The following is a 13,375-nucleotide window of genomic DNA, read 5'->3' as shown; positions in this document are numbered from 1 at the left end:
GTAAAGACCACATTCATTTGGCCTTCTCCTGCAGAACCCGGCGTTTCTGTTGACCCCTCTAGATGGCGCACTCCAGACACAAGTGACCTTTGTTGGTTTATTCTCTCTTCTTCCACTTTACAACTGCATTGAGCTGCTGTAACAAGGAGTGGATCAAAGAAAAGAAAAGTCGACAGTGAGTGTCGAGTGTTTCAGAAGGAGTGGACTACTAAATATTTTTTTGCTGAAGTCCGTTCAAAGGCTGTATGTCTTATTTGCAATGAAACGGTTGCGTTTTTTAAAGAATACAATATCAGTCGACACTTCCACGAATCATACTAACTATGCTAGCAACCAGTCAGCACAAGAACGGACAGCTACGGCTCAGAGGTTAGCAGCCAGTTTACACACTCAGCAAAATACTTTCTTCGACAAACTACGATTCAAGAGTCAAGCACGAAGGCAAGTTATTTGCTAGCATTCAAAATAGCAAAGGCTAGCTAGCCTTTCCCCGAAGGGGAGTTTTTGAAAGGGGGGGGGGGGGGGGGGGCAACAACACTGTTCCAACTGAATGTGAGTATTCTTTACTTTGTCAGTGATGTCTTTAACATGTAATTCATATTAGTTTGCACAATTTCCATCCATCTGATGCTGGACTGGCCCGTCTGTCGAATTTCAAAACTCAATGTGGCCCCTGAGCCAAAAAGTTTGCCCACCCCTGCCCTAACTGGTGGATTGGGTATCACCAGAAGAAGAACCCACACTGACCATTACGTCAATTCTTTCAGCCCTCAGAGAAAGTGGAGGTGATTGGAGGTACAGGAATGTGGGTGTTCTTTGACCATAAAGCCTGTCTCACAAGGGAACCAACAGTCTCCGCTGACCGGAGCTTCAGCAGCAGATTCAGAAGACCTGCTTGGAAGCCGAGACTGAGAGCGATGGAGGGCGAAGGGGCTTCATTGTTAAGGTATGAGAGGCTGTTTATGAGCCAGAAAAGAAGCACACTTAGGGTTTGCTCATGCATCTGAACTTTGTGTTTTCTTTATGTCTTTTCATTGTTGTTTGAGTGAAACTATTCAAAATTCTAGCAAACAATTTACTTAGTGCTGTTGATGAATCACAGATATTGCTATTGTTTTATCTCCCAGTCATAGGTCAGACATTAAATATGTCAGCATGGCCTCTAATAAATTTTGATGGGCCTTATTAACTATTTTGTTGCTTGTTATTGAGCTAAAAGTTACCTAAGGGTTATATGTAAAATTTTGAAGCTTCAACCAGGCAGATGGGATGACAGATGCACCCACAGTAACATGACTGTTAGACTTTTTTTTGTTTTTTTTAGCATGCCGGTTGCAATATGTTACATTCAGTTTTTAGGTCATATGCCCAGCAAACCTTAATTTTCTAAACTAACATACTGTTTGGTTACAAATGTCCAAGGTGACATCTTTTCAATTTTTCAGCTACAAAGACACCAAAACCCTGACATATTTAGTTTACAGGTGTGAAAAGCCACAATTCTTACTGATTTTAGAGAAAGTTTGGTATTTTTAATACAACTAATGCCAATTAATTACGAAAATAGATACATCTTAAGAAGCTGTGCATTTCAACCGGTCATTATTCCCTGTGGAATAGTTTTTAATACTTTTGTTCCATTTCTTTATGAACCTGGCTTTAACTCAAGCAAAAATACAAGATTTATTGCCAAAGGCAAGCCAGCAGGGAAACATAAAAAGTCATGCTTGATCAAATGATTACTCATTAACTCAATGATGTTCAGCTGCCTGCAGTATTTATCTTTGGCCAGCAAGTGGCAGCACAGGCACACTTACCAAAATCATGATGGAGACGAATATATGATTAACTATGCAGCCCTGCCAGTGCCGATTTATATTGGAATTCTTCTGTAATGTCCCAGCCCCTCAGCTGCTTTTTGCATGAGTGCCGGTGATCTTTTGAAACAGAACAGTGCCCATCTGCATTCAGCCAAATTTTTGGGATTAACTGAGTCTGGAAGAACTACATTTATTCAGCAATTTACAAGAAACACAGCAAAAGGAAGCCAAAAATCTGTGTGTCTTAATGGTTTCTTTTGCTGCTTATCTAAGCTGCTGATTAAATTCCTGGTAAAACTTCTGTTTAGTGTCAGATTTATAACTGATCAACAGCAGCACTCGTGGAACAGCAGACACTGAAGCTCCTGCTAATCACCCAAACAGCTGCAGACTATTGTGACACCAAATGTGTTCATAATTGTTGTATCACTTTCAGCCACATGTAAGCAGGATGCACCTTATATGTACAGTGTCTATTTACAGACCTCTATTATCTTTTTTCAGACTATTTTAATGGCATTTTACATTTTCAGGGATGTGTCACATCTATAAATATTGCTATAATAATAATGAATAAGTGAAGACAAGTGTTTATTTCTGTTTGCGTTTAAGAACACGTTCAGTACGCATGCACATTTTGTGGGTGTTAGTGGAAGTGGCTAGCAGTCAAAAGTAACAGTGTGTATATATGTGTGTGTGTTTCCCAGAGGTCTGCAGGTGTTAGATTTCCTACTGCCTCTTGTCCTACTGCTCCTGGAGTTAACTGGGTCAACAACGTCAAATATTTGACCCCTTTATTCTCTCTATCGCTGCTGTTCCAGTTCAAATGTGGGTTTATCTGCTGTTGCCGAAACATAAAATGGAAATTTACAGTACTGAGAACATTTCTCAAAGCTTACATTGTAGCATGAGATTTTGGTCTTAAGACTTTTAAAATGTATATAAATACGGTGCAAGTCTAAAAGATAGTTAGGATTTTCATCGCAACAGTTAATAGTTGTAGTGCCAATCTTGGTAAATTTCAAGGCTTTTTAAATTTGCTTTGTTTTTGTCTCCCGGAGGCCTGCACAAAAAAAGATGAAATCTGAATAGTTTTTTTCAGACAATATAGTGCTTAATATGTCCCTGAGATACAGAAAGTGGACAGAATTGCCATTTTGTAGAGGCTGGCATGCTTACATAGACACTCCTCGGAGCTTAAGTCTTAAAAAAGTAAAAGTCCCAGAGTCCAAGGGGGATGCTGCTTGTTTTGTAAGGCCAACAGTGCAATAAATGTCGTTTACAATAACGTAAAAGAGATGCTGATGATGGCAAAAAAAAATAACAAATATTAAGCGAGCGTTTTGTGAATCACTTTACGATCAATGTTTGGAGAAGTTGCTCCTCTGTGGGTTTCAGTATTTGGCTTTGTGCAAGAAACTCTCCAAACTGCACAGCCTCCTCACCTGATTTCTACTCCCTCTTTACTGGTCTAAATCCTTCCAGTATGAACACTACTCACACACACACACACACACACACACCGTCTATTCTTCACAATAAGCCCTTTGTCTCATTCCAGTGATTTTTAGAAAGTACACTCATCAGCAAAACACCCTGCAAACACACACACACACACACACACACACACACACACACACACACACACACACGGGACCACATGTAGGTTGTCACATATGCACACCTTGGGTGAGTGCCAGGATGAGATGGTGCATGAAACTGTATATGTATGAGAATGTGTGCGCTCCTTTCCTGCAGAGTCACGTTGCCAAGTTTACCCGGTTCATCCATATGAATGAAGGGTGGTGAGAAATAGAGTCAGACTTTTGGTTTAGGGTGGACCCACTGACCTCAATATGAAATGTGTAGTCTGGCCGACATAGTCCGACAAACTGACTGATGTTAAAGAGGTACACTTCCTATAAAGGGCATAAGCACACAGGCTGTAACTGTGGCCAAATACTGACTTTAAGGGTTTGAATACTTACACAATCACTTTTTTTACTGAACTGACATTACTTTGTATAAATCTGGTTTCACTTGCAATATAATAATTACATTGTATTATTCTATATGTATCCACTGATCAGCCGCATCATTATGACCACTGACAGGTGAAGTAAATAACCTTGATCCTGTTGGTACTATGTGGAATTTTGCTAGAAAACCTCAGATTTTGTAATCCGTGTTGATGAGACTTAGACACCCAAATAAGCGTTGTCCCAGAACAAGCACACTCCTTCATGCAAATGGAAATCCCAAATGTCACTGGCCTACCCTCACAGGAATATACACCCCACCACATCACAAAAACAGCAAACAATCAGAAACATCTCGAGGAACATGACAATCGCCCAAGATGTTGATTTGACCTCCAAACATTAGACTCCATTCTGATCAAGCATCAACAGGATGTAGTGAAGTTTGATTGACAGAAGTCCCACTGCCGACATCCCGGTGCCAGACCCCACAGGACACCCTGAGAGGTCCTCTTGTCAGTCTATGACAGGATTTGAACTCAGCCACCTGGGTGTAAATCTGCTGACCTATAACACTGCCAGCACCACAAACCTCCAAATGACAGAGGATGTTGGATGTACAGATTGGTGGGCTATATTAAGTGGAATGGACACTGAGTTGAGGCAACTTAAGACCATTCTTTTCTTTTTAACTATCTTTAATAGTCCGTAATCTCAGATTCAGGCACAGACAGGATCTGATTTTAAGTTACAGTACAAGCAGCTGCAGTGAGGTAAACCCCACAGGCTAATTTTCTTTCACTGCATGAAAAAAATAACAGCAGAATCAACTGAATATAGAACCGCAGACAGACCATGTATTTCACTGTACAACTGTACAGCAAATGCTCAGTTATAATCTTAGTTTAAAGTTCAAAGTTTAAAGCTTCCAGGAATAGGCCTAGCATGCCCTTGTTCAACATGTGATCATGTGCCCTGGGAGTGCACGACAGCACAGGAAAGCTGCCAGAACTTTGTTTTTCTTTCATCTCATAAAGCCAGTGATCCTGACTTCAGGCAGCAGCCATGAACCTGCTCACCCTGACATGGCTGATGGCACCACAGCACAGTGAGTTTCAAAGCAAACACGCTCTCACACGCTTCAGGTTGTATATACAGAGTGGGGTGTCCCAGTTCTACAGTACAAACTATACCTGAGAATGAAGCGCATTCCCTCAAATGACAGATACTGAGGAAAAACTTTAAACATGATGATTGTTAGGGAAGATCGGAATAAGAAACATTTCTAAGTGGATATGTGGGCAGCACATCTGTCGGTACATCTGGCCTCTAAAATGCCCACTGATCCCAGAAATATGTGTGAGCTGAACATTAGATAGATGGATAGATGGATTATAGTGCTGTAGGTACCACAGTCTGACAAGCTATGACACGTACTCTGCTACATGCACTGCAGTGTTGAGTCAGAATTAGACAAACAAGGTGATGACACAATTTCTTATTTAGCCCAAGCATCTCTTTCTTCATTATGTCTTGCATAAAAAAAATAAAAAATCATAATGGTGCTTATCGAAGAACATATTAACACATCATCCAATATGTACTTTTTAAAACTATATAGTATGTAATATGTTGTTAAGTCTCATAAAGTGGAAAAAAACACCATTTGCAGAAGCTGACATGCTCACCAGTAATCCTCACAAATCAGATTAGCAATAAAATTGGGCTCAAATATGACCAACATTAGCCTTTGTCTCCTCAGATCTCATTTCTTTTCTGTGTGATTCACTCTCCAACCAGTTTGCCAAACAGAGTGATGATGTGGAATGATTATGCAAAAACAAAGGTTATAGACGGAAAGTCAGAACAATTACGTTCTATGTCTTTTCCTAAATAGGACCTGTAATTTCCTTCCTCTGTATTCAGACAAAACAGCAGTTACTGTCCTAAACACCTCAGAAACAGACTGTCTAACCAGATAATTACTCTGTATGGTGTTCCCTTGGCGTTCAGTTCTATGAGGAAACTTTAAGCTATTTTTTGACCAGATTATGTCCCTTTACTCACACATAATATAAGCCTCTCAGTCTGACTTTAAAAAATTAGGATCCTCTTGTCTCATAGTGATGTCCAGGCATTTGTAACCTCTAGCCTGGAAATGCTCAGGCAAAGTTCTGACAGGAACCAGTAAGAGGTGACCCTGAACCATCACTCATGGTACATAGCTGCAGAATCTGTCTTTTCAATTTTCAATGCTTCGCTTTCATCATCTATGTAAGTATCAGTGCAATGCATTCCTGTAGCATCGTGACGCTTTTTGACAGATGAAGTCATGTTGCCAACCCCCAACTTACTTTTTGGGTGTTCAGCCGCCTCTAATTCCTCTGGAACCTCCAGGGAAACATTAAAAGTAGGTGTTGTTGTTGTACAGTAAAGGCAGATTCAGCAGCTGCACAATTAACTTATTTCCTCAAACTGTTTCTGTAGTTTAACCAAAAGTTTCCAAGTGAGCCACCATGTTGGTCTGGTTTAAAAACCAGGAGCACACAGCTCACGTGAAGCTTTCGTCCAATCAGGTGAAGCCAATCTTGTTGTGGGAGGGTGTAGCCTGTTATGGTTTCCTGTTGGCACCTGTTAATCATCTGTCTGGACACTGACAAGCTGTACGGCCATCAATCGTTTAATGACAGGGGGGAAAAAAACCCTGTGGGCATGACAATGACAAACAAACTTAACGCCTACTCAGAAACACGACATTCATTTAATCTGTGCTTGGTAGACATCTCAGACTAAGGAAGCTGACAGACTGTTTCCTCCTTCCCCTCCAGGTTCACGTCACCTTTATGCAGAGTGACCTTTATACAGACTAAACTTTAGGTGATGCCACAGCGAGGAAAAACACTAGTACACAAACACAGTAGGGTTGGACCAGCTTGTTTAACCTGAGCGGCACATCACCACCTGTGTTGATACAGTCAAGTTCTCATGTGTGCTTTGCGATTTAGTACGTCGTACTGTGTGTCTGTTGCAGTCTTGTTGTGCAGTTCTTGGGTGTGTGTGCAGCGCAAACAAACTGAGTCAGAGTCGAATCTTTACCGCATAATAACAGCCCAAAACAAAGTCCTGGTTCACATTTAGGATGCAGAAATTGGAAATATATTTAAACAGTAAATAATGACAGCATGGTAATGATCTAAAAATAGGTGTTACAGTCAGAGTATAGACTATATTTTTCACATTACTCACTATCAAATGCATGACAGGAAGTTTTTCAAATAACAGCAGCAGTTTTGAGCCCATTTCTGCCTGGTCTTAGAGCTCTATTTAACTCTTAATAACTTAATAACTGACTAATAACACCACAGACCCATGGTTACTGACTTAAAGTGACTATGATGTTTGGAAAATAATATGGTGAAACATTTTATTAGCACATATTCAAGGTGTTTTCAACAATCTTTTTGCCTTTTGTCATTTCCAGCCAGAGGAAACCTATTAATCAAATAAAAGATCACTACACATGAAACTTTGACATGAGAATGAATCATTTTGGGCTGACTGTATATCAGTATTAGTGAGTATGTCAGCTGCTAACAAACTACTACAGAACAGTGAAGTCAAACTATTTCTGCATTGCACAGTATCTCCACCAGAAAGCAGTGATAAGTTTATTTTTCAGTCTAAAAACAGAAGGTTCCACTTGGTGTGTTTCTTGGCCACAGATCTTGCAAAAAACAAATCTAAGTAATTGCTACAAAAAGATTGCAATTTTGTAACCATCTACAAAATTACTACACGTATTATTTTAATTTGGGAGGGAGGGTGAGGTTAGCTTGTTTTTTTTCTGTACAGATAGATATCATCAGAAATATCAGTGTTCATGTTAGGACTGTAGTGTCCAAGTGGATTGGCCTAATAGTTCCAGGGTTAATCCCACAGACTTCCTGTGAACACTTTTACACATTCACAACACAAAAGTGTTTACCCCCCCCCCCCACCACCACCACCACCACCACCACCACCACCACAGAAATCCTCTACTTTTGTATATTTCTCACACTTAAATCCTTGGCAGCAAAAACCGCAGTTAAATGTTTGCTACAGCTTGTGATCAGTCACCATGAAGGAATGTTGGCTCACTCTTCTCTGCAGAATAGTTTTAGTTCAGTCACATTAGAAGGTTAGAGATGGACTTGATAGTGCGCTTCGGGTGATTGTCATGCTGCAGAACCCATTTGTGTTGAGCTTTAGGTCATGAATTGATGAATGGATATTCTCTAGAAGGATTTTCTATGGGAGTAGAATTCATGGCTCCATCATTGTGACAAGTCGTCCAGGTTCTGTGGAAGCAAAGCATCCCCAAACCATCACACTGCCACCACCATGTTTTACTGTTGGTTTGATGTTCTGGTTGTGGAACGAAGTATCTGCTTTATGCCAGATTTGACAGGACTCATATCTTACAGAAAGTTCCACCTTTGACTCATCAGTCCATTCTAAAAGTCTTGGGGCTCATCTAGATTTTTTTCTTTTTTCTTTTTTTTTTTTGCAAAAATCGGACAAACCTTTATGTTATTTTTGGTCAGGACTGGTTTGCACCTTGCAAGTCTCCCATGGGTGTCATTTTCTTGAAGTGTCAAACTTGTTGTGGAATCGTGCAGACAGACCTTAACAGGCTCAGTTCAGTGAGGCCTGCAGGTGTTTTGATGTTTGTCTGGGTTCTTTTGCTGGTCAGCCGGCCACTCCTCGGAATGTTCACCACTGTTCCTTGTTTTCTCCACTTGTGGGTCAGTGCGTGCGTGTGCGTGTTTGTGTGCGTGCATGCGTGTGTGTGTAGGGCAGAAAATACCAGCAGTAAGTTAAAATGAGACTGCAACATATGAATGTTACTGTTCCATTATGTTACTGAATAAGAGACAGAAGAACACGAACAACTGGTAACAAATGTTATTCTGTAATAAAAATAAATAAAAACTTGATATGATATGATATGATAAGATATGTTTACAAATGTGTCATCATCTTTGTGAGACTAATCATTATATTCAATTCGTCATATTCATTCAACTAATGTGGAAGTAGTAATAAATATAAAAGGAAGAAGTCAATGAGATGGTGAACAACTGAGTGAATGAACAACCCAGCATTTTGAATTAAATGGTAAAATCCACCACTTTGGTCAAACCAACCAAGCGTTATGTACTTAGGCATAGTCACGTAGCAGCAAAGTTAAGGATTGGAAGTCTTGAGGAACAGCAGACATACAAACTGAAGGCCAGAGAAGCTCATGAATAAGGCTGAGGGAGGGAGGATGAAGGTTTGCCTGCTCAGCTATTAAGCATATGATCATGTCTGGGTCTGTGTGTTATGTGACTGCAGGGGAGAAGACACACTGCTCTGATGAAACTTCAGACAACAAGCAACTGTTTGGTGTCCATAGATATTCCATCATCCATCTGTTCTCCATTCTGCTTCGTTTCTGGATCCAATAACGGTAAGAACTTTACAACTTGTGAACCTGACTTTACACACATTATTTTAATTTGGGTTCTGAAGCAGATTTTTAGGGACTAAAATGTTCCAGTGTCAATATATCATTATATATGTCATATATATTGATATATGTATATTGTATATATAGATACAGATATGTAATATTAAGATAGATATTGATACTGAAATATTTTAATCCCTAAAAATCATTTTGGCCTTAAATTAGCCCAAGCACCTTCTCTGCATTATTTTCTGTGAAGATGAAAAAACAAACAACAAAGTCAGCTTTATTAGACAACATGTCCAGTATATCTGTGACAGGACAGGCTCTACTCCCTACATTTTTACAGAACTGACTAACTGATACCTTTAAACAATTACCTCTCCTGACCTGTACTATTTGCATCATCCCAGGCTTATTGTGCTATAAAGCTCTGCTGTTATCTGAAAGCTATAAAACTTGTAGCAGTGAGCCACACTCAGTTTCTCTGTGTGCAGCTATAATGCCTTCATTGGCTTCACTGGTCTGGTGGTTCTACTGGGTGTCTATAAAAGACAGTAAATCTGCAGTTTGTTTGGTGTGTTCCAAGAATATGCCTCAACTAAAACACTTGCACAACCTTAACCTCATCAGTTATTTGAGGGTGAGCTACAAAAAGGAATATGACAATTTATAATTGCACAATTCTGTTGGCTCATCAACTGAGCTAAGACATTACAATAACAGGAAACCTACAGCAAAAAAACATATATAGTATATATAACATAGAGGTGCAAGATGTCTTTTTGTTCCTTGTTTCTTGTTTCTTGCAGTGCACTATATGACCTGCAGACTGACTGATAAATCCCTTTCATTTTGGTCCATCTAGCAGAACAGATTTGCTTCGAGAAAAATAACCGGTGAAAATCTTCTTACAGCCAATTTTAACTCAAAACTGAACAGAACCTCCACCAAAGCAGGCGTGCATCATTAGTTACCATGGTGATCGAGCAGATTTAAAGAGAGCTACCTTCATGACTATTAAAACTCTGAATGTAAGTTCAACATACCTCACTAACTGATTAATCTCACTACATGATGCAACCTGCGTCTACAGTACCACATGGAAGCACCTTCACGTTTTCTCAGTTTTGACAACATGGTAGAGAAAATAGTTCAACAAATAGTTTTCTCTCCTGTTTGTGCCTAAAACTTGGAGTCACAGACAAGATCAGTTATCAGGTCATGCACCCACACACTAGTAGATCACATTTTTTTGTTGACAATGACAAATATATAGCATAACGCCAGCCTTACCTCTTTACTACTCTGCTGCAGCTACTTATCAGTGAAGTGTTATCATCCTTATGTCAGACAAACACAATTGCTCTACTGATAAAAGCGTCAGAAGTCATGTTCATTTGGCACATGAATGTCCTATTTCTGGTGGAAAGCTGCACTAGAAGCTGTGTGGGTTGCAACTGAAATAGCTTACACTGGTTGAAGTGGCTGCTAGCAGCATGCGTGGTTAGAAACAGCTAACCATGCATGATGCTGGCAGCAACCAGTAGCTTTACAACAGGCAGTATTTGGGTTATTGAAAGATGCTGAGCATGAAAATGGTCAGAAGGAAAGTAGATCGTGATGCAGGAGTTGCTGGCATCATTTTTAAGGATGATTTTGCACTTTTTTTTCCATGGTGAAACTGGAACATCACTAGAATCTGCCAATGTGCAAGAGTTCCAGACTTTTTAGTACCACCATTCAAGTCTGTTTGCTGAAGGAGTTTGATACTCATAGGAAAACTCTCATGAAAACATGCATTCAGTTGCCAGTTTATTAGGTAAATGTACCTTAAACTACTGTAGTCTAATACATAATAAGCAATAAATCTGACCTTTAGGACCACAATGATTCTCAGTTTTTGCTGAAAGAGGTGATGATTCCACTGTATGATCTGCAGTGTAACACAGTCATCAACACAGATTCACACCAAAATGTATATTAGCTATGTTGGTCCAAAACCACATCGATTTCATGATGGAAGACAGAAAATTATGAGATGACTGTTTATTTTGTCCTATTCTTTTCTACTGATCCCACATGGCTTACAAGCTTCTTTCACTTTGCACATAAACTGATATCTGATTATCTGAAATGCCTCATTAATGTCCAGGCTTTTTTTCTGTTACTTATCTACATCACCATGTAACACATCTGCATAACGCCTGACTAGCAGCTAGTTTGGCCCTCAACTTAACCAGTCATTAGGCCTACTTCACATGTTTTTTCTTCTTCATTTTCTAAACAAAAAAAAAAAATCCCTGTCCACATGAAAATGCAAAAACACAATTGGAGTGCTGTTAGGAGCCAAACAAACTGGTGGCGATATAACCCTCAACCCTAAAGCCATGTTGGTCAGTCAGAAGCCTGCGGACAATCATATATGTGGACTCACTCTGACGCCTCTGTTCCTCGATATAGTGGAGGAATGATATAAAGTTATGTTTATTCATCTAAACAGTCCTGACAACAGTGAGTAACGTTTAAAGAGACAGGAGCTAAAAATGAAACATTTCAGACAGAGGGTGCGAAGAGGCATAGCAGCAATGTGCAGTATGAGAAAAATAATTTGTTTTTGAATGTTAAAGCATGTAAACATCCTCTAGTAGACCCAAAGAATACATTCAGAAACCTGTAAATGTGTATAATATGAGCTCTTTAGCCAAACACAGGACTTTTACCCAGTAAACTGGAGTACTGTGTGGGGCTTTTGTTCATGCTGCAAAACATACATGGGTAGGTTTTGGAAAAGATAATGTTTGGCTTGAAATACCCTCATATGTTAACCCTCATCAGTACATGTGGCAAAACCTATTAATCCGTACACCTGGGGTCCAGCTGGACCCCAGTAGTATTTCATCTGTTTCATGTTTCTGTACCTGTCCATATCCTGTCAATATATATTTTCCTAAAACGTGTGATACAAATATGAAAGAAAAAACGAAATTACTATAGATGATTACAAACGTGTATTTCTTACAATATTAGTGTAAGAACTCCTGAATTGAAATGAAACACAATGCAACTGAAGCAGTCATCACAAGAGCAACATAACACAAACATACATAAATAAAAGATGCACAGTCTGGCTGGGGTCTGCATGGACCCCAAATGATTTTTTTCTATATATACACCACAAACCTGGTTGGAATCAAATAAGCTTTGGTGTATGTAATGGCAACTATGTGGGTGACAACTACCTAAAGGGACTGAAAAATCCAATTTGTAAATAAAAAAATATGACAGGTTATACATCCCGCATAGACCTCAGGTGTATTGATGAGGGTTAATACAAAGCCCCAGGTCTTTTCTAGATTGTTATTGTGACGAGAAGTGTAGGCATTTCACAGTTTTACAGTCTTCAGTGACTTTAGCCTGACAAATGGGGACTTTTCGTCTGAACGGCAGGCTGTGCTTACATAGAACAGATACGAAACAAGTACGGAAAGAAATTAAAAATGTCATTAGCAAAACAACTATTGGATGTCAAGTTACCATTTTTTCCCAGCATTGGTCACTACTGGGAGCACTTGTGTTGAAAATGTTGTAAATGCTGATTCCAAACTGCACAGAAAACATTTTTAGTTCTCTCTTCTAACCATGGTTGTGCTGTTATCACAGAGATGCGAGAATTAACACTGCAGTGAAAAATGAGCCCACACTGAGGAAAAATGTGACAGGAGCTAAACAAGGTGCAGAAACTGCTTAGAGCTCTACTGGTGAAAATGCTGCAAGTCTAGGTCAAGAATATTGTCAAGTTTGATGTGCAGAGGGGTGCTGCATGCCCAGCGACTGAGGCATGAGCCTTTATGAGCATGTGTGCATAGAAAGTGTTTGATTTGATGGTGCAGAGCATGATGTGACCTCCAACGTCCGGGGATTTACAGCTTGTTTTTTAATCTCCCTGCCTTCTAAGACCTTATTGCTCTGCCGTCTGCTGACGAGGCAAATCTCTTTGCCATTCAAGTCATTACTCAGGATTAATAAGAGCCTTGTTGTTTCACAGGCTGCAGGGCAAAGTCTGCTTTTGTTTCCAGCAG

General features: G+C 39.7%; 1 long non-coding RNA gene across 1 annotated transcript in view; it reads left to right on the top strand.

Annotated features, from left to right (window-relative positions):
- Positions 1-13,375, top strand: part of LOC129349487 (uncharacterized) — a 149,491-nt gene that overhangs the window by 100,154 nt on the left and 35,962 nt on the right. The gene's annotated exons all lie outside the window — the stretch shown is intronic.

This window comes from Amphiprion ocellaris, chromosome 8 (genome assembly GCF_022539595.1).
Source record: "Amphiprion ocellaris isolate individual 3 ecotype Okinawa chromosome 8, ASM2253959v1, whole genome shotgun sequence".
Taxonomy (NCBI): Eukaryota; Metazoa; Chordata; class Actinopteri; family Pomacentridae; genus Amphiprion; species Amphiprion ocellaris.
Note: the sequence above shows the minus strand (reverse complement) of the source record. Positions and strands in the feature narration are given on the sequence as shown.